Below are 14,602 nucleotides of genomic sequence, written 5' to 3'. Positions count from 1 at the left end.
TAGTATTGCATCTATCCGGGGGTGCGGCAGAACTGAAATACAAACACTCTGCTCATGTAGGAGCTTGTGCACGGTTACCAAGGGAGGAAGGCTGCATACACAGTTTTTTCATGTCTAAAACAATTAATGGAGGGGAGCAAGATAGTGCATAAAGATCTAAGCGAGCATGAATTAAACGGGTGCGATCATACCAGCACTAATGCACCGGATCCCATCAGAACTCCGAAGTTAAGTGTGCTTGGGCGAGAGTAGTATTAGGATGGGTGACCTCCTGGGAAGTCCTTGTGTTTCACCCCAATTTTATTAATATTTTATTTCGATATCGTATTTGCAAATTCCATTTGTCGTTTCGGCGAGACAAACGCAAACAACGCGCCGGATACTCGGACCATTTGCGGCACAATCGTCATTACTGTATGAGAACCGTGCAAAAACCGGGCTTTTGGCATTCGTCGTGCATTGTGGGCCCCGCGATAATATTGCATCTATCCGGGGGTGCGACAGATCTGAAAAGCAAACACTCTGCTCACGTAGGAGCTTCTGCACGGTTACCAAGGGAGGAAGGCTGCATACACAGTTTTTTCAAGTCTAAAACAATTAATGGAGGGGAGCAAGATAGTGCACAAAGATCTAAGCGAGCATGAATTAAACGGGTGCGATCATACCAGCACTAATGCACCGGATTTCATCAGAACTCTGAAGTTAAGCGTGCTTGGGCGAGAGTAGTACTAGGAAGGGTGACCTCCTGGGAAGTCCTCGTGTTGCACCCCAATTTTATTAATATTTTATTTTGATTTGTATTTGCAAATTCCATTTGTTGTTTCTGGGAGACAACTGGAAACAATGCGTCGGATACTCGGACCATTTGCGGCACGATCGTCATTACTGAATGGCAACGATGCAAGAACCGGGCTTTCGGCATTCGTCATGCATTGTGGGCCCCGCGATAGTATTGCATCTATCCGGGGGTGCGGCAGATCTAAAAAGCAAACACTCTGCTCACGTAAGAGCTTGTGCACGGTTACCAAGGGAGGAAGGCTGCATACACAGTTTTTTCAAGTCTAAAACAATTAATGGAGGGGAGCAAGATAGTGCATAAAGATCTAAGCGAGCATGAATTAAACGGGTGCGATCATACCAGCACTAATGCACCGGATCCCATCAGAACTCCAAAGTTAAGCGTGCTTGGGCGAGAGTAGTACTAGGATGGGTGACCTCCTGGGAAGTCCTCGTGTTGCACCCCAATTTTATTAATATTTTATTTTGATTTGTATTTGCAAATTCCATTTGTTGTTTCTGGGAGACAACTGGAAACAATGCGTCGGATACTCGGACCATTTGCGGCACGATCGTCATTACTGAATGGCAACGATGCAAGAACCGGGCTTTCGGCATTCGTCATGCATTGTGGGCCCCGCGATAGAATTGCATCTATCCGGGGGTGCGGCAGATCTGAAATGCAAACACTCTGCTCACGTAGGAGCTTGTGCACGGTTACCAAGGGAGGAAGGCTGCATACACAGTTTTTTCAAATCTAAAACAATTAATGGAGGGGAGCAAGATAGTGCATAAAGATCTAAGCGAGCATGAATTAAACGGGTGCGATCATACCAGCACTAATGCATCGGATCCCTTCAGAACTCTGAAGTTAAGTGTGCATGGGCGGGAGTAGTCCTAGGATGGGTGACCTCCTGGGAAGTCCTCGTGTTGCACCCCAATTTTATTAATATTTTTTTTCGATATCGTATTTGCAAATTCCATTTGTCGTTTCGGCGAGACAAACGCAAACAACGCGCCGGATACTCGGACCATTTGCGGCACGATCGTCATTACTGAATGGCAACGATGCAAGAACCGGGCTTTCGGCATTCGTCGTGCATTGTGGGCCCCGCGATAGTATTGCATCTATCCGGGGGTGCGACAGAACTGAAAAGCAAACACTCTGCTCACGTAGGAGCTTGTGCACGGTTACCAAGGGAGGAAGGCTGCATACACAGTTTTTTCAAATCTAAAACAATTAATGGAGGGGAGCAAGATAGTGCACAAAGATCTAAGCGAGCATGAATTAAACGGGTGCGATTATACCAGCACTAATGCACCGGATCCCATCAGAACTCCGAAGTTAAGTGTGCATGGGAGGGAGTAGTCCTAGGATGGGTGACCTCCTGGGAAGTCCTCGTGTTGCACCCCAATTTTATTAATATTTTTTTTCGATATCGTATTTGCAAATTCCATTTGTCGTTTCGGCGAGACAAACGCAAACAACGCGCCGGATACTCGGACCAATTGCGGCACGATCGTCATTACTGAATGGCAACGATGCAAGAACCGGGCTTTCGGCATTCGTCGTGCATTGTGGGCCCCGCGATAGTATTGCATCTATCCGGGGGTGCGGCAGAACTGAAATACAAACACTCTGCTCATGTAGGAGCTTGTGCACGGTTACCAAGGGAGGAAGGCTGCATACACAGTTTTTTCAAGTCTAAAACAATTAATGGAGGGGAGCAAGATAGTGCATAAAGATCTAAGCGAGCATGAATTAAACGGGTGCGATCATACCAGCACTAATGCACCGGATCCCATCAGAACTCCGAAGTTAAGTGTGCTTGGGCGAGAGTAGTATTAGGATGGGTGACCTCCTGGGAAGTCCTTGTGTTTCACCCCAATTTTATTAATATTTTATTTCGATATCGTATTTGCAAATTCCATTTGTCGTTTCGGCGAGACAAACGCAAACAACGCGCCGGATACTCGGACCATTTGCGGCACAATCGTCATTACTGTATGAGAACCGTGCAAAAACCGGGCTTTTGGCATTCGTCGTGCATTGTGGGCCCCGCGATAATATTGCATCTATCCGGGGGTGCGACAGATCTGAAAAGCAAACACTCTGCTCACGTAGGAGCTTCTGCACGGTTACCAAGGGAGGAAGGCTGCATACACAGTTTTTTCAAGTCTAAAACAATTAATGGAGGGGAGCAAGATAGTGCACAAAGATCTAAGCGAGCATGAATTAAACGGGTGCGATCATACCAGCACTAATGCACCGGATCTCATCAGAACTCTGAAGTTAAGCGTGCTTGGGCGAGAGTAGTACTAGGAAGGGTGACCTCCTGGGAAGTCCTCGTGTTGCACCCCAATTTTATTAATATTTTATTTTGATTTGTATTTGCAAATTCCATTTGTTGTTTCTGGGAGACAACTGGAAACAATGCGTCGGATACTCGGACCATTTGCGGCACGATCGTCATTACTGAATGGCAACGATGCAAGAACCGGGCTTTCGGCATTCGTCATGCATTGTGGGCCCCGCGATAGTATTGCATCTATCCGGGGGTGCGGCAGATCTAAAAAGCAAACACTCTGCTCACGTAAGAGCTTGTGCACGGTTACCAAGGGAGGAAGGCTGCATACACAGTTTTTTCAAGTCTAAAACAATTAATGGAGGGGAGCAAGATAGTGCATAAAGATCTAAGCGAGCATGAATTAAACGGGTGCGATCATACCAGCACTAATGCACCGGATCCCATCAGAACTCCGAAGTTAAGCGTGCTTGGGCGAGAGTAGTACTAGGATGGGTGACCTCCTGGGAAGTCCTCGTGTTGCACCCCAATTTTATTAATATTTTATTTTGATTTGTATTTGCAAATTCCATTTGTTGTTTCTGGGAGACAACTGGAAACAATGCGTCGGATACTCGGACCATTTGCGGCACGATCGTCATTACTGAATGGCAACGATGCAAGAACCGGGCTTTCGGCATTCGTCATGCATTGTGGGCCCCGCGATAGAATTGCATCTATCCGGGGGTGCGGCAGATCTGAAATGCAAACACTCTGCTCACGTAGGAGCTTGTGCACGGTTACCAAGGGAGGAAGGCTGCATACACAGTTTTTTCAAATCTAAAACAATTAATGGAGGGGAGCAAGATAGTGCATAAAGATCTAAGCGAGCATGAATTAAACGCGTGCGATCATACCAGCACTAATGCATCGGATCCCATCAGAACTCTGAAGTTAAGTGTGCATGGGCGGGAGTAGTCCTAGGATGGGTGACCTCCTGGGAAGTCCTCGTGTTGCACCCCAATTTTATTAATATTTTATTTCGATATCGTATTTGCAAATTCCATTTGTCGTTTCGGCGAGACAAACTCAAACAACACGCCGGATACTCGGACCATTTGCGGCACGATCGTCATTACTGAATGGGAACCGTGCAAAAACCGGGCTTTTGGCATTCGTCGTGCATTGTGGGCCCCGCGATAGTATTGCATCTATCCGGGGGTGCGGCAGATCTGAAAAGCAAACACTCTGCTCACGTAGGAGCTTGTGCACGGTTACCAAGGGAGGAAGGCTGCATACACAGTTTTTTCAAGTCTAAAACAATTAATGGAGGGGAGCAAGATAGTGCATAAAGATCTAAGCGAGCATGAATTAAACGGGTGCGATCATACCAGCACTAATGCACCGGATCCCATCAGAACTCCGAAGTTAAGTGTGCATGGGCGGGAGTAGTCCTAGGATGGGTGACCTCCTGGGAAGTCCTCGTGTTGCACCCCAATTTTATTTCGATATCGTATTTGCAAATTCCATTTGTCGTTTCGGCGAGACAAACGCAAACAACGCGCCGGATACTCGGACCATTTGCGGCACAATCGTCATTACTGAATGAGAACCGTGCAAAAACCGGGCTTTTGGCATTCGTCGTGCATTGTTGGCCCCGCGATAGTATTGCATCTATCCGGGGGTGCGGCAGATCTAAAAAGCAAACACTCTGCTCACGTAAGAGCTTGTGCACGGTTACCAAGGGAGGAAGGCTGCATACACAGTTTTTTCAAGTCTAAAACAATTAATGGAGGGGAGCAAGATAGTGCATAAAGATCTAAGCGAGCATGAATTAAACGGGTGCGATCATACCAGCACTAATGCACCGGATCCCATCAGAACTCCGAAGTTAAGCGTGCTTGGGCGAGAGTAGTACTAGGATGGGTGACCTCCTGGGAAGTCCTCGTGTTGCACCCCAATTTTATTAATATTTTATTTTGATTTGTATTTGCAAATTCCATTTGTTGTTTCTGGGAGACAACTGGAAACAATGCGTCGGATACTCGGACCATTTGCGGCACGATCGTCATTACTGAATGGCAACGATGCAAGAACCGGGCTTTCGGCATTCGTCATGCATTGTGGGCCCCGCGATAGTATTGCATCTATCCGGGGGTGCGGCAGAACTGAAATACAAACACTCTGCTCACGTAGGAGCTTGTGCACGGTTACCAAGGGAGGAAGGCTGCATACACAGTTTTTTCAAGTCTAAAACAATTAATGGAGGGGAGCAAGATAGTGCATAAAGATCTAAGCGAGCATGAATTAAACGGGTGCGATCATACCAGCACTAATGCACCGGATCCCATCAGAACTCCGAAGTTAAGTGTGCTTGGGCGAGAGTAGTATTAGGATGGGTGACCTCCTGGGAAGTCCTTGTGTTTCACCCCAATTTTATTAATATTTTATTTCGATATCGTATTTGCAAATTCCATTTGTCGTTTCGGCGAGACAAACGCAAACAACGCGCCGGATACTCGGACCATTTGCGGCACAATCGTCATTACTGTATGAGAACCGTGCAAAAACCGGGCTTTTGGCATTCGTCGTGCATTGTGGGCCCCGCGATAATATTGCATCTATCCGGGGGTGCGACAGATCTGAAAAGCAAACACTCTGCTCACGTAGGAGCTTGTGCACGGTTACCAAGGGAGGAAGGCTGCATACACAGTTTTTTCAAGTCTAAAACAATTAATGGAGGGGAGCAAGATAGTGCACAAAGATCTAAGCGAGCATGAATTAAACGGGTGCGATCATACCAGCACTAATGCACCGGATCTCATCAGAACTCTGAAGTTAAGCGTGCTTGGGCGAGAGTAGTACTAGGAAGGGTGACCTCCTGGGAAGTCCTCGTGTTGCACCCCAATTTTATTAATATTTTATTTTGATTTGTATTTGCAAATTCCATTTGTTGTTTCTGGGAGACAACTGGAAACAATGCGTCGGATACTCGGACCATTTGCGGCACGATCGTCATTACTGAATGGCAACGATGCAAGAACCGGGCTTTCGGCATTCGTCATGCATTGTGGGCCCCGCGATAGTATTGCATCTATCCGGGGGTGCGGCAGATCTAAAAAGCAAACACTCTGCTCACGTAAGAGCTTGTGCACGGTTACCAAGGGAGGAAGGCTGCATACACAGTTTTTTCAAGTCTAAAACAATTAATGGAGGGGAGCAAGATAGTGCATAAAGATCTAAGCGAGCATGAATTAAACGGGTGCGATCATACCAGCACTAATGCACCGGATCCCATCAGAACTCCGAAGTTAAGCGTGCTTGGGCGAGAGTAGTACTAGGATGGGTGACCTCCTGGGAAGTCCTCGTGTTGCACCCCAATTTTATTAATATTTTATTTTGATTTGTATTTGCAAATTCCATTTGTTGTTTCTGGGAGACAACTGGAAACAATGCGTCGGATACTCGGACCATTTGCGGCACGATCGTCATTACTGAATGGCAACGATGCAAGAACCGGGCTTTCGGCATTCGTCATGCATTGTGGGCCCCGCGATAGTATTGCATCTATCCGGGGGTGCGGCAGATCTGAAATGCAAACACTCTGCTCACGTAGGAGCTTGTGCACGGTTACCAAGGGAGGAAGGCTGCATACACAGTTTTTTCAAATCTAAAACAATTAATGGAGGGGAGCAAGATAGTGCATAAAGATCTAAGCGAGCATGAATTAAACGGGTGCGATCATACCAGCACTAATGCACCGGATCCCATCAGAACTCCGAAGTTAAGTGTGCATGGGCGGGAGTAGTCCTAGGATGGGTGACCTCCTGGGAAGTCCTCGTGTTGCACCCCAATTTTATTAATATTTTATTTCGATATCGTATTTGCAAATTCCATTTGTCGTTTCGGCGAGACAAACGCAAACAACGCGCCGGATACTCGGACCATTTGCGGCACGATTGTCATTACTGAATGGGAACCGTGAAAAAACCGGGCTTTTGGCATTCGTCGTGCATTGTGGGCCCCGCGATAGTATTGCATCTATCCGGGGGTGCGGCAGATCTAAAAAGCAAACACTCTGCTCACGTAAGAGCTTGTGCACGGTTACCAAGGGAGGAAGGCTGCAAACACAGTTTTTTTCAAGTCTAAAACAATTAATGGAGGGGAGCAAGATAGTGCATAAAGATCTAAGCGAGCATGAATTAAACGGGTGCGATCATACCAGCACTAATGCACCGGATCCCATCAGAACTCCGAAGTTAAGCGTGCTTGGGCGAGAGTAGTACTAGGATGGGTGACCTCCTGGGAAGTCCTCGTGTTGCACCCCAATTTTATTAATATTTTATTTTGATTTGTATTTGCAAATTCCATTTGTTGTTTCTGGGAGACAACTGGAAACAATGCGTCGGATACTCGGACCATTTGCGGCACGATCGTCATTACTGAATGGCAACGATGCAAGAACCGGGCTTTCGGCATTCGTCATGCATTGTGGGCCCCGCGAAAGTATTGCATCTATCCGGGGGTGCGGCAGATCTGAAATGCAAACACTCTGCTCACGTAGGAGCTTGTGCACGGTTACCAAGGGAGGAAGGCTGCATACACAGTTTTTTCAAATCTAAAACAATTAATGGAGGGGAGCAAGATAGTGCATAAAGATCTAAGCGAGCATGAATTAAACGGGTGCGATCATACTAGCACTAATGCACCGGATCCCATCAGAACTCCGAAGTTAAGTGTGCATGGGCGGGAGTAGTCCTTGGATGGGTGACCTCCTGGGAAGTCCTCGTGTTGCACCCCAATTTTATTAATATTTTATTTCGATATCGTATTTGCAAATTCCATTTGTCGTTTCGGCGAGACAAACGCAAACAACGCGCCGGATACTCGGACCATTTGCGGCACGATTGTCATTACTGAATGGGAACCGTGAAAAAACCGGGCTTTTGGCATTCGTCGTGCATTGTGGGCCCCGCGATAGTATTGCATCTATCCGGGGGTGCGGCAGATCTAAAAAGCAAACACTCTGCTCACGTAAGAGCTTGTGCACGGTTACCAAGGGAGGAAGGCTGCAAACACAGTTTTTTTCAAGTCTAAAACAATTAATGGAGGGGAGCAAGATAGTGCATAAAGATCTAAGCGAGCATGAATTAAACGGGTGCGATCATACCAGCACTAATGCACCGGATCCCATCAGAACTCCGAAGTTAAGCGTGCTTGGGCGAGAGTAGTACTAGGATGGGTGACCTCCTGGGAAAGCCTCGTGTTGCACCCCAATTTTATTAATATTTTATTTTGATTTGTATTTGCAAATTCCATTTGTTGTTTCTGGGAGACAACTGGAAACAATGCGTCGAATACTCGGACCATTTGCGGCACGATCGTCATTACTGAATGGCAACGATGCAAGAACCGGGCTTTCGGCATTCGTCATGCATTGTGGGCCCCGCGATAGTATTGCATCTATCCGGGGGTGCGGCAGAACTGAAATACAAACACTCTGCTCATGTAGGAGCTTGTGCACGGTTACCAAGGGAGGAAGGCTGCATACACAGTTTTTTCATGTCTAAAACAATTAATGGAGGGGAGCAAGATAGTGCATAAAGATCTAAGCGAGCATGAATTAAACGGGTGCGATCATACCAGCACTAATGCACCGGATCCCATCAGAACTCCGAAGTTAAGTGTGCTTGGGCGAGAGTAGTATTAGGATGGGTGACCTCCTGGGAAGTCCTTGTGTTTCACCCCAATTTTATTAATATTTTATTTCGATATCGTATTTGCAAATTCCATTTGTCGTTTCGGCGAGACAAACGCAAACAACGCGCCGGATACTCGGACCATTTGCGGCACAATCGTCATTACTGTATGAGAACCGTGCAAAAACCGGGCTTTTGGCATTCGTCGTGCATTGTGGGCCCCGCGATAATATTGCATCTATCCGGGGGTGCGACAGATCTGAAAAGCAAACACTCTGCTCACGTAGGAGCTTCTGCACGGTTACCAAGGGAGGAAGGCTGCATACACAGTTTTTTCAAGTCTAAAACAATTAATGGAGGGGAGCAAGATAGTGCACAAAGATCTAAGCGAGCATGAATTAAACGGGTGCGATCATACCAGCACTAATGCACCGGATTTCATCAGAACTCTGAAGTTAAGCGTGCTTGGGCGAGAGTAGTACTAGGAAGGGTGACCTCCTGGGAAGTCCTCGTGTTGCACCCCAATTTTATTAATATTTTATTTTGATTTGTATTTGCAAATTCCATTTGTTGTTTCTGGGAGACAACTGGAAACAATGCGTCGGATACTCGGACCATTTGCGGCACGATCGTCATTACTGAATGGCAACGATGCAAGAACCGGGCTTTCGGCATTCGTCATGCATTGTGGGCCCCGCGATAGTATTGCATCTATCCGGGGGTGCGGCAGATCTAAAAAGCAAACACTCTGCTCACGTAAGAGCTTGTGCACGGTTACCAAGGGAGGAAGGCTGCATACACAGTTTTTTCAAGTCTAAAACAATTAATGGAGGGGAGCAAGATAGTGCATAAAGATCTAAGCGAGCATGAATTAAACGGGTGCGATCATACCAGCACTAATGCACCGGATCCCATCAGAACTCCAAAGTTAAGCGTGCTTGGGCGAGAGTAGTACTAGGATGGGTGACCTCCTGGGAAGTCCTCGTGTTGCACCCCAATTTTATTAATATTTTATTTTGATTTGTATTTGCAAATTCCATTTGTTGTTTCTGGGAGACAACTGGAAACAATGCGTCGGATACTCGGACCATTTGCGGCACGATCGTCATTACTGAATGGCAACGATGCAAGAACCGGGCTTTCGGCATTCGTCATGCATTGTGGGCCCCGCGATAGAATTGCATCTATCCGGGGGTGCGGCAGATCTGAAATGCAAACACTCTGCTCACGTAGGAGCTTGTGCACGGTTACCAAGGGAGGAAGGCTGCATACACAGTTTTTTCAAATCTAAAACAATTAATGGAGGGGAGCAAGATAGTGCATAAAGATCTAAGCGAGCATGAATTAAACGGGTGCGATCATACCAGCACTAATGCATCGGATCCCTTCAGAACTCTGAAGTTAAGTGTGCATGGGCGGGAGTAGTCCTAGGATGGGTGACCTCCTGGGAAGTCCTCGTGTTGCACCCCAATTTTATTAATATTTTTTTTCGATATCGTATTTGCAAATTCCATTTGTCGTTTCGGCGAGACAAACGCAAACAACGCGCCGGATACTCGGACCATTTGCGGCACGATCGTCATTACTGAATGGCAACGATGCAAGAACCGGGCTTTCGGCATTCGTCGTGCATTGTGGGCCCCGCGATAGTATTGCATCTATCCGGGGGTGCGACAGAACTGAAAAGCAAACACTCTGCTCACGTAGGAGCTTGTGCACGGTTACCAAGGGAGGAAGGCTGCATACACAGTTTTTTCAAATCTAAAACAATTAATGGAGGGGAGCAAGATAGTGCACAAAGATCTAAGCGAGCATGAATTAAACGGGTGCGATTATACCAGCACTAATGCACCGGATCCCATCAGAACTCCGAAGTTAAGTGTGCATGGGAGGGAGTAGTCCTAGGATGGGTGACCTCCTGGGAAGTCCTCGTGTTGCACCCCAATTTTATTAATATTTTATTTCGATATCGTATTTGCAAATTCCATTTGTCGTTTCGGCGAGACAAACGCAAACAACGCGCCGGATACTCGGACCATTTGCGGCACGATTGTCATTACTGAATGGGAACCGTGAAAAAACCGGGCTTTTGGCATTCGTCGTGCATTGTGGGCCCCGCGATAGTATTGCATCTATCCGGGGGTGCGACAGATCTGAAAAGCAAACACTCTGCTCACGTAGGAGCTTGTGCACGGTTACCAAGGGAGGAAGGCTGCATACACAGTTTTTTCAAATCTAAAACAATTAATGGAGGGGAGCAAGATAGTGCACAAAGATCTAAGCGAGCATGAATTAAACGGGTGCGATCATACCAGCACTAAGGCACCGGATCTCATCAGAACTCCGAAGTTAAGCGTTCTTGGGCGAGAGTAGTACTAGGAAGGGTGACCTCCTGGGAAGTCCTCGTGTTGCACCCCAATTTTATTAATATTTTATTTTGATTTGTATTTGCAAATTCCATTTGTTGTTTCTGGGAGACAACTGGAAACAATGCGTCGAATACTCGGACCATTTGCGGCACGATCGTCATTACTGAATGGCAACGATGCAAGAACCGGGCTTTCGGCATTCGTCATGCATTGTGGGCCCCGCGATAGTATTGCATCTATCCGGGGGTGCGGCAGAACTGAAATACAAACACTCTGCTCATGTAGGAGCTTGTGCACGGTTACCAAGGGAGGAAGGCTGCATACACAGTTTTTTCAAGTCTAAAACAATTAATGGAGGGGAGCAAGATAGTGCCTAAAGATCTAAGCGAGCATGAATTAAACGGGTGCGATCATACCAGCACTAATGCACCGGATCCCATCAGAACTCCGAAGTTAAGTGTGCTTGGGCGAGAGTAGTATTAGGATGGGTGACCTCCTGGGAAGTCCTTGTGTTTCACCCCAATTTTATTAATATTTTATTTCGATATCGTATTTGCAAATTTCATTTGTCGTTTCGGCGAGACAAACGCAAACAACGCGCCGGATACTCGGACCATTTGCGGCACAATCGTCATTACTGTATGAGAACCGTGCAAAAACCGGGCTTTTGGCATTCGTCGTGCATTGTGGGCCCCGCGATAATATTGCATCTATCCGGGGGTGCGACAGATCTGAAAAGCAAACACTCTGCTCACGTAGGAGCTTCTGCACGGTTACCAAGGGAGGAAGGCTGCATACACAGTTTTTTCAAGTCTAAAACAATTAATGGAGGGGAGCAAGATAGTGCACAAAGATCTAAGCGAGCATGAATTAAACGGGTGCGATCATACCAGCACTAATGCACCGGATCTCATCAGAACTCTGAAGTTAAGCGTGCTTGGGCGAGAGTAGTACTAGGAAGGGTGACCTCCTGGGAAGTCCTCGTGTTGCACCCCAATTTTATTAATATTTTATTTTGATTTGTATTTGCAAATTCCATTTGTTGTTTCTGGGAGACAACTGGAAACAATGCGTCGGATACTCGGACCATTTGCGGCACGATCGTCATTACTGAATGGCAACGATGCAAGAACCGGGCTTTCGGCATTCGTCATGCATTGTGGGCCCCGCGATAGTATTGCATCTATCCGGGGGTGCGGCAGATCTAAAAAGCAAACACTCTGCTCACGTAAGAGCTTGTGCACGGTTACCAAGGGAGGAAGGCTGCATACACAGTTTTTTCAAGTCTAAAACAATTAATGGAGGGGAGCAAGATAGTGCATAAAGATCTAAGCGAGCATGAATTAAACGGGTGCGATCATACCAGCACTAATGCACCGGATCCCATCAGAACTCCGAAGTTAAGCGTGCTTGGGCGAGAGTAGTACTAGGATGGGTGACCTCCTGGGAAGTCCTCGTGTTGCACCCCAATTTTATTAATATTTTATTTTGATTTGTATTTGCAAATTCCATTTGTTGTTTCTGGGAGACAACTGGAAACAATGCGTCGGATACTCGGACCATTTGCGGCACGATCGTCATTACTGAATGGCAACGATGCAAGAACCGGGCTTTCGGCATTCGTCATGCATTGTGGGCCCCGCGATAGAATTGCATCTATCCGGGGGTGCGGCAGATCTGAAATGCAAACACTCTGCTCACGTAGGAGCTTGTGCACGGTTACCAAGGGAGGAAGGCTGCATACACAGTTTTTTCAAATCTAAAACAATTAATGGAGGGGAGCAAGATAGTGCATAAAGATCTAAGCGAGCATGAATTAAACGGGTGCGATCATACCAGCACTAATGCATCGGATCCCATCAGAACTCTGAAGTTAAGTGTGCATGGGCGGGAGTAGTCCTAGGATGGGTGACCTCCTGGGAAGTCCTCGTGTTGCACCCCAATTTTATTAATATTTTTTTTCGATATCGTATTTGCAAATTCCATTTGTCGTTTCGGCGAGACAAACGCAAACAACGCGCCGGATACTCGGACCATTTGCGGCACGATCGTCATTACTGAATGGCAACGATGCAAGAACCGGGCTTTCGGCATTCGTCGTGCATTGTGGGCCCCGCGATAGTATTGCATCTATCCGGGGGTGCGACAGAACTGAAAAGCAATCACTCTGCTCACGTAGGAGCTTGTGCACGGTTACCAAGGGAGGAAGGCTGCATACACAGTTTTTTCAAATCTAAAACAATTAATGGAGGGGAGCAAGATAGTGCACAAAGATCTAAGCGAGCATGAATTAAACGGGTGCGATTATACCAGCACTAATGCACCGGATCCCATCAGAACTCCGAAGTTAAGTGTGCATGGGAGGGAGTAGTCCTAGGATGGGTGACCTCCTGGGAAGTCCTCGTGTTGCACCCCAATTTTATTAATATTTTATTTCGATATCGTATTTGCAAATTCCATTTATCGTTTCGGCGAGACAAACGCAAACAACGCGCCGGATACTCGGACCATTTGCGGCACGATTGTCATTACTGAATGGGAACCGTGAAAAAACCGGGCTTTTGGCATTCGTCGTGCATTGTGGGCCCCGCGATAGTATTGCATCTATCCGGGGGTGCGACAGATCTGAAAAGCAAACACTCTGCTCACGTAGGAGCTTGTGCACGGTTACCAAGGGAGGAAGGCTGCATACACAGTTTTTTCAAATCTAAAACAATTAATGGAGGGGAGCAAGATAGTGCACAAAGATCTAAGCGAGCATGAATTAAACGGGTGCGATCATACCAGCACTAAGGCACCGGATCTCATCAGAACTCCGAAGTTAAGCGTTCTTGGGCGAGAGTAGTACTAGGAAGGGTGACCTCCTGGGAAGTCCTCGTGTTGCACCCCAATTTTATTAATATTTTATTTTGATTTGTATTTGCAAATTCCATTTGTTGTTTCTGGGAGACAACTGGAAACAATGCGTCGGATACTCGGACCATTTGCGGCACGATCGTCATTACTGAATGGCAACGATGCAAGAACCGGGCTTTCGGCATTCGTCGTGCATTGTGGGCCCCGCGATAGTATTGCATCTATCCGGAGGTGCGGCAGATCTGAAAAGCAAACACTCCGCTCACGTAGGAGCTTGTGCACGGTTACCAAGGGAGGAAGGCTGCATACACATTTTTTTCAAATCTAAAACAATTAATGGAAGGGAGCAAGATAGTTCATAAAGATCTAAGCGAGCATGAATTAAACTTGTGCGATCATACCAGCACAAATGCACCGGATCCCATCAGAACTCCGAAGTTAAGTGTGCTTGGGCGAGAGTAGTATTAGGATGGGTGACCTCCTGGGAAGTCCTTGTGTTTCACCCCAATTTTATTAATATTTTATTTCGATATCGTATTTGCAAATTCCATTTGTCGTGTCGGCGAGACAAACACAAACAACGCGCCGGATACTCGGACCATTTGCGGCACGATCG

At 46.8% G+C, this 14,602-nt stretch overlaps 27 non-coding genes and 4 pseudogenes across 27 annotated transcripts; all 31 read left to right on the top strand.

Annotated features, from left to right (window-relative positions):
- The first annotated feature begins 177 nt into the window (after positions 1-177).
- On the top strand, positions 178-296 carry LOC148797833 (5S ribosomal RNA). Its single transcript, XR_016069862.1, has one exon. It is a non-coding gene; the product is annotated as a 5S ribosomal RNA (ribosomal RNA).
- A 355-nt stretch (positions 297-651) lies between these two features.
- LOC148797832 (5S ribosomal RNA) lies at positions 652-770 on the top strand. The gene has a single exon (XR_016069030.1). It is a non-coding gene; the product is annotated as a 5S ribosomal RNA (ribosomal RNA).
- A 354-nt stretch (positions 771-1,124) lies between these two features.
- LOC148797831 (5S ribosomal RNA) lies at positions 1,125-1,243 on the top strand. The gene has a single exon (XR_016072218.1). It is a non-coding gene; the product is annotated as a 5S ribosomal RNA (ribosomal RNA).
- Positions 1,244-1,597: 354 nt separating this feature from the next.
- Positions 1,598-1,716, top strand: LOC148797830 (5S ribosomal RNA; annotated as a pseudogene).
- A 355-nt stretch (positions 1,717-2,071) lies between these two features.
- LOC148797829 (5S ribosomal RNA) lies at positions 2,072-2,190 on the top strand. Its single transcript, XR_016070644.1, has one exon. It is a non-coding gene; the product is annotated as a 5S ribosomal RNA (ribosomal RNA).
- A 355-nt stretch (positions 2,191-2,545) lies between these two features.
- LOC148797828 (5S ribosomal RNA) lies at positions 2,546-2,664 on the top strand. Its single transcript, XR_016069861.1, has one exon. It is a non-coding gene; the product is annotated as a 5S ribosomal RNA (ribosomal RNA).
- Positions 2,665-3,019: 355 nt separating this feature from the next.
- Positions 3,020-3,138, top strand: LOC148797827 (5S ribosomal RNA). Its single transcript, XR_016074442.1, has one exon. It is a non-coding gene; the product is annotated as a 5S ribosomal RNA (ribosomal RNA).
- Positions 3,139-3,492: 354 nt separating this feature from the next.
- LOC148797826 (5S ribosomal RNA) lies at positions 3,493-3,611 on the top strand. The gene has a single exon (XR_016074882.1). It is a non-coding gene; the product is annotated as a 5S ribosomal RNA (ribosomal RNA).
- Positions 3,612-3,965: 354 nt separating this feature from the next.
- Positions 3,966-4,084, top strand: LOC148797825 (5S ribosomal RNA; annotated as a pseudogene).
- A 355-nt stretch (positions 4,085-4,439) lies between these two features.
- LOC148797824 (5S ribosomal RNA) lies at positions 4,440-4,558 on the top strand. Its single transcript, XR_016074201.1, has one exon. It is a non-coding gene; the product is annotated as a 5S ribosomal RNA (ribosomal RNA).
- A 344-nt stretch (positions 4,559-4,902) lies between these two features.
- Positions 4,903-5,021, top strand: LOC148797823 (5S ribosomal RNA). The gene has a single exon (XR_016074870.1). It is a non-coding gene; the product is annotated as a 5S ribosomal RNA (ribosomal RNA).
- Positions 5,022-5,375: 354 nt separating this feature from the next.
- LOC148797822 (5S ribosomal RNA) lies at positions 5,376-5,494 on the top strand. Its single transcript, XR_016069860.1, has one exon. It is a non-coding gene; the product is annotated as a 5S ribosomal RNA (ribosomal RNA).
- A 355-nt stretch (positions 5,495-5,849) lies between these two features.
- Positions 5,850-5,968, top strand: LOC148797821 (5S ribosomal RNA). Its single transcript, XR_016074441.1, has one exon. It is a non-coding gene; the product is annotated as a 5S ribosomal RNA (ribosomal RNA).
- A 354-nt stretch (positions 5,969-6,322) lies between these two features.
- On the top strand, positions 6,323-6,441 carry LOC148797820 (5S ribosomal RNA). Its single transcript, XR_016074859.1, has one exon. It is a non-coding gene; the product is annotated as a 5S ribosomal RNA (ribosomal RNA).
- A 354-nt stretch (positions 6,442-6,795) lies between these two features.
- Positions 6,796-6,914, top strand: LOC148797819 (5S ribosomal RNA). The gene has a single exon (XR_016074200.1). It is a non-coding gene; the product is annotated as a 5S ribosomal RNA (ribosomal RNA).
- A 356-nt stretch (positions 6,915-7,270) lies between these two features.
- Positions 7,271-7,389, top strand: LOC148797818 (5S ribosomal RNA). Its single transcript, XR_016074848.1, has one exon. It is a non-coding gene; the product is annotated as a 5S ribosomal RNA (ribosomal RNA).
- Positions 7,390-7,743: 354 nt separating this feature from the next.
- On the top strand, positions 7,744-7,862 carry LOC148797817 (5S ribosomal RNA). Its single transcript, XR_016075726.1, has one exon. It is a non-coding gene; the product is annotated as a 5S ribosomal RNA (ribosomal RNA).
- Positions 7,863-8,218: 356 nt separating this feature from the next.
- LOC148797816 (5S ribosomal RNA) lies at positions 8,219-8,337 on the top strand. Its single transcript, XR_016070063.1, has one exon. It is a non-coding gene; the product is annotated as a 5S ribosomal RNA (ribosomal RNA).
- A 354-nt stretch (positions 8,338-8,691) lies between these two features.
- On the top strand, positions 8,692-8,810 carry LOC148797815 (5S ribosomal RNA). The gene has a single exon (XR_016069858.1). It is a non-coding gene; the product is annotated as a 5S ribosomal RNA (ribosomal RNA).
- A 355-nt stretch (positions 8,811-9,165) lies between these two features.
- On the top strand, positions 9,166-9,284 carry LOC148797814 (5S ribosomal RNA). Its single transcript, XR_016069029.1, has one exon. It is a non-coding gene; the product is annotated as a 5S ribosomal RNA (ribosomal RNA).
- A 354-nt stretch (positions 9,285-9,638) lies between these two features.
- LOC148797813 (5S ribosomal RNA) lies at positions 9,639-9,757 on the top strand. The gene has a single exon (XR_016072217.1). It is a non-coding gene; the product is annotated as a 5S ribosomal RNA (ribosomal RNA).
- A 354-nt stretch (positions 9,758-10,111) lies between these two features.
- LOC148797812 (5S ribosomal RNA) lies at positions 10,112-10,230 on the top strand (annotated as a pseudogene).
- A 355-nt stretch (positions 10,231-10,585) lies between these two features.
- On the top strand, positions 10,586-10,704 carry LOC148797811 (5S ribosomal RNA). The gene has a single exon (XR_016070643.1). It is a non-coding gene; the product is annotated as a 5S ribosomal RNA (ribosomal RNA).
- A 355-nt stretch (positions 10,705-11,059) lies between these two features.
- LOC148797810 (5S ribosomal RNA) lies at positions 11,060-11,178 on the top strand. The gene has a single exon (XR_016068907.1). It is a non-coding gene; the product is annotated as a 5S ribosomal RNA (ribosomal RNA).
- Positions 11,179-11,532: 354 nt separating this feature from the next.
- Positions 11,533-11,651, top strand: LOC148797809 (5S ribosomal RNA). The gene has a single exon (XR_016069857.1). It is a non-coding gene; the product is annotated as a 5S ribosomal RNA (ribosomal RNA).
- Positions 11,652-12,006: 355 nt separating this feature from the next.
- Positions 12,007-12,125, top strand: LOC148797808 (5S ribosomal RNA). Its single transcript, XR_016074440.1, has one exon. It is a non-coding gene; the product is annotated as a 5S ribosomal RNA (ribosomal RNA).
- Positions 12,126-12,479: 354 nt separating this feature from the next.
- On the top strand, positions 12,480-12,598 carry LOC148797807 (5S ribosomal RNA). The gene has a single exon (XR_016074837.1). It is a non-coding gene; the product is annotated as a 5S ribosomal RNA (ribosomal RNA).
- A 354-nt stretch (positions 12,599-12,952) lies between these two features.
- Positions 12,953-13,071, top strand: LOC148797806 (5S ribosomal RNA). Its single transcript, XR_016070239.1, has one exon. It is a non-coding gene; the product is annotated as a 5S ribosomal RNA (ribosomal RNA).
- Positions 13,072-13,426: 355 nt separating this feature from the next.
- Positions 13,427-13,545, top strand: LOC148797805 (5S ribosomal RNA). Its single transcript, XR_016070642.1, has one exon. It is a non-coding gene; the product is annotated as a 5S ribosomal RNA (ribosomal RNA).
- Positions 13,546-13,900: 355 nt separating this feature from the next.
- LOC148797804 (5S ribosomal RNA) lies at positions 13,901-14,019 on the top strand. The gene has a single exon (XR_016068906.1). It is a non-coding gene; the product is annotated as a 5S ribosomal RNA (ribosomal RNA).
- Positions 14,020-14,373: 354 nt separating this feature from the next.
- Positions 14,374-14,492, top strand: LOC148797803 (5S ribosomal RNA; annotated as a pseudogene).
- The last annotated feature ends 110 nt before the right edge of the window (positions 14,493-14,602 follow it).

The sequence above is a fragment of the Nelumbo nucifera genome, chromosome 4 (genome assembly GCF_055504915.1).
Source record: "Nelumbo nucifera cultivar China Antique chromosome 4, China Antique-T2T, whole genome shotgun sequence".
NCBI lineage: Eukaryota > Viridiplantae > Streptophyta > Magnoliopsida > Proteales > Nelumbonaceae > Nelumbo > Nelumbo nucifera.
The sequence above is the reverse complement of the archived record's forward strand: the minus strand, read 5'-3'. Positions and strand labels throughout refer to the sequence as shown.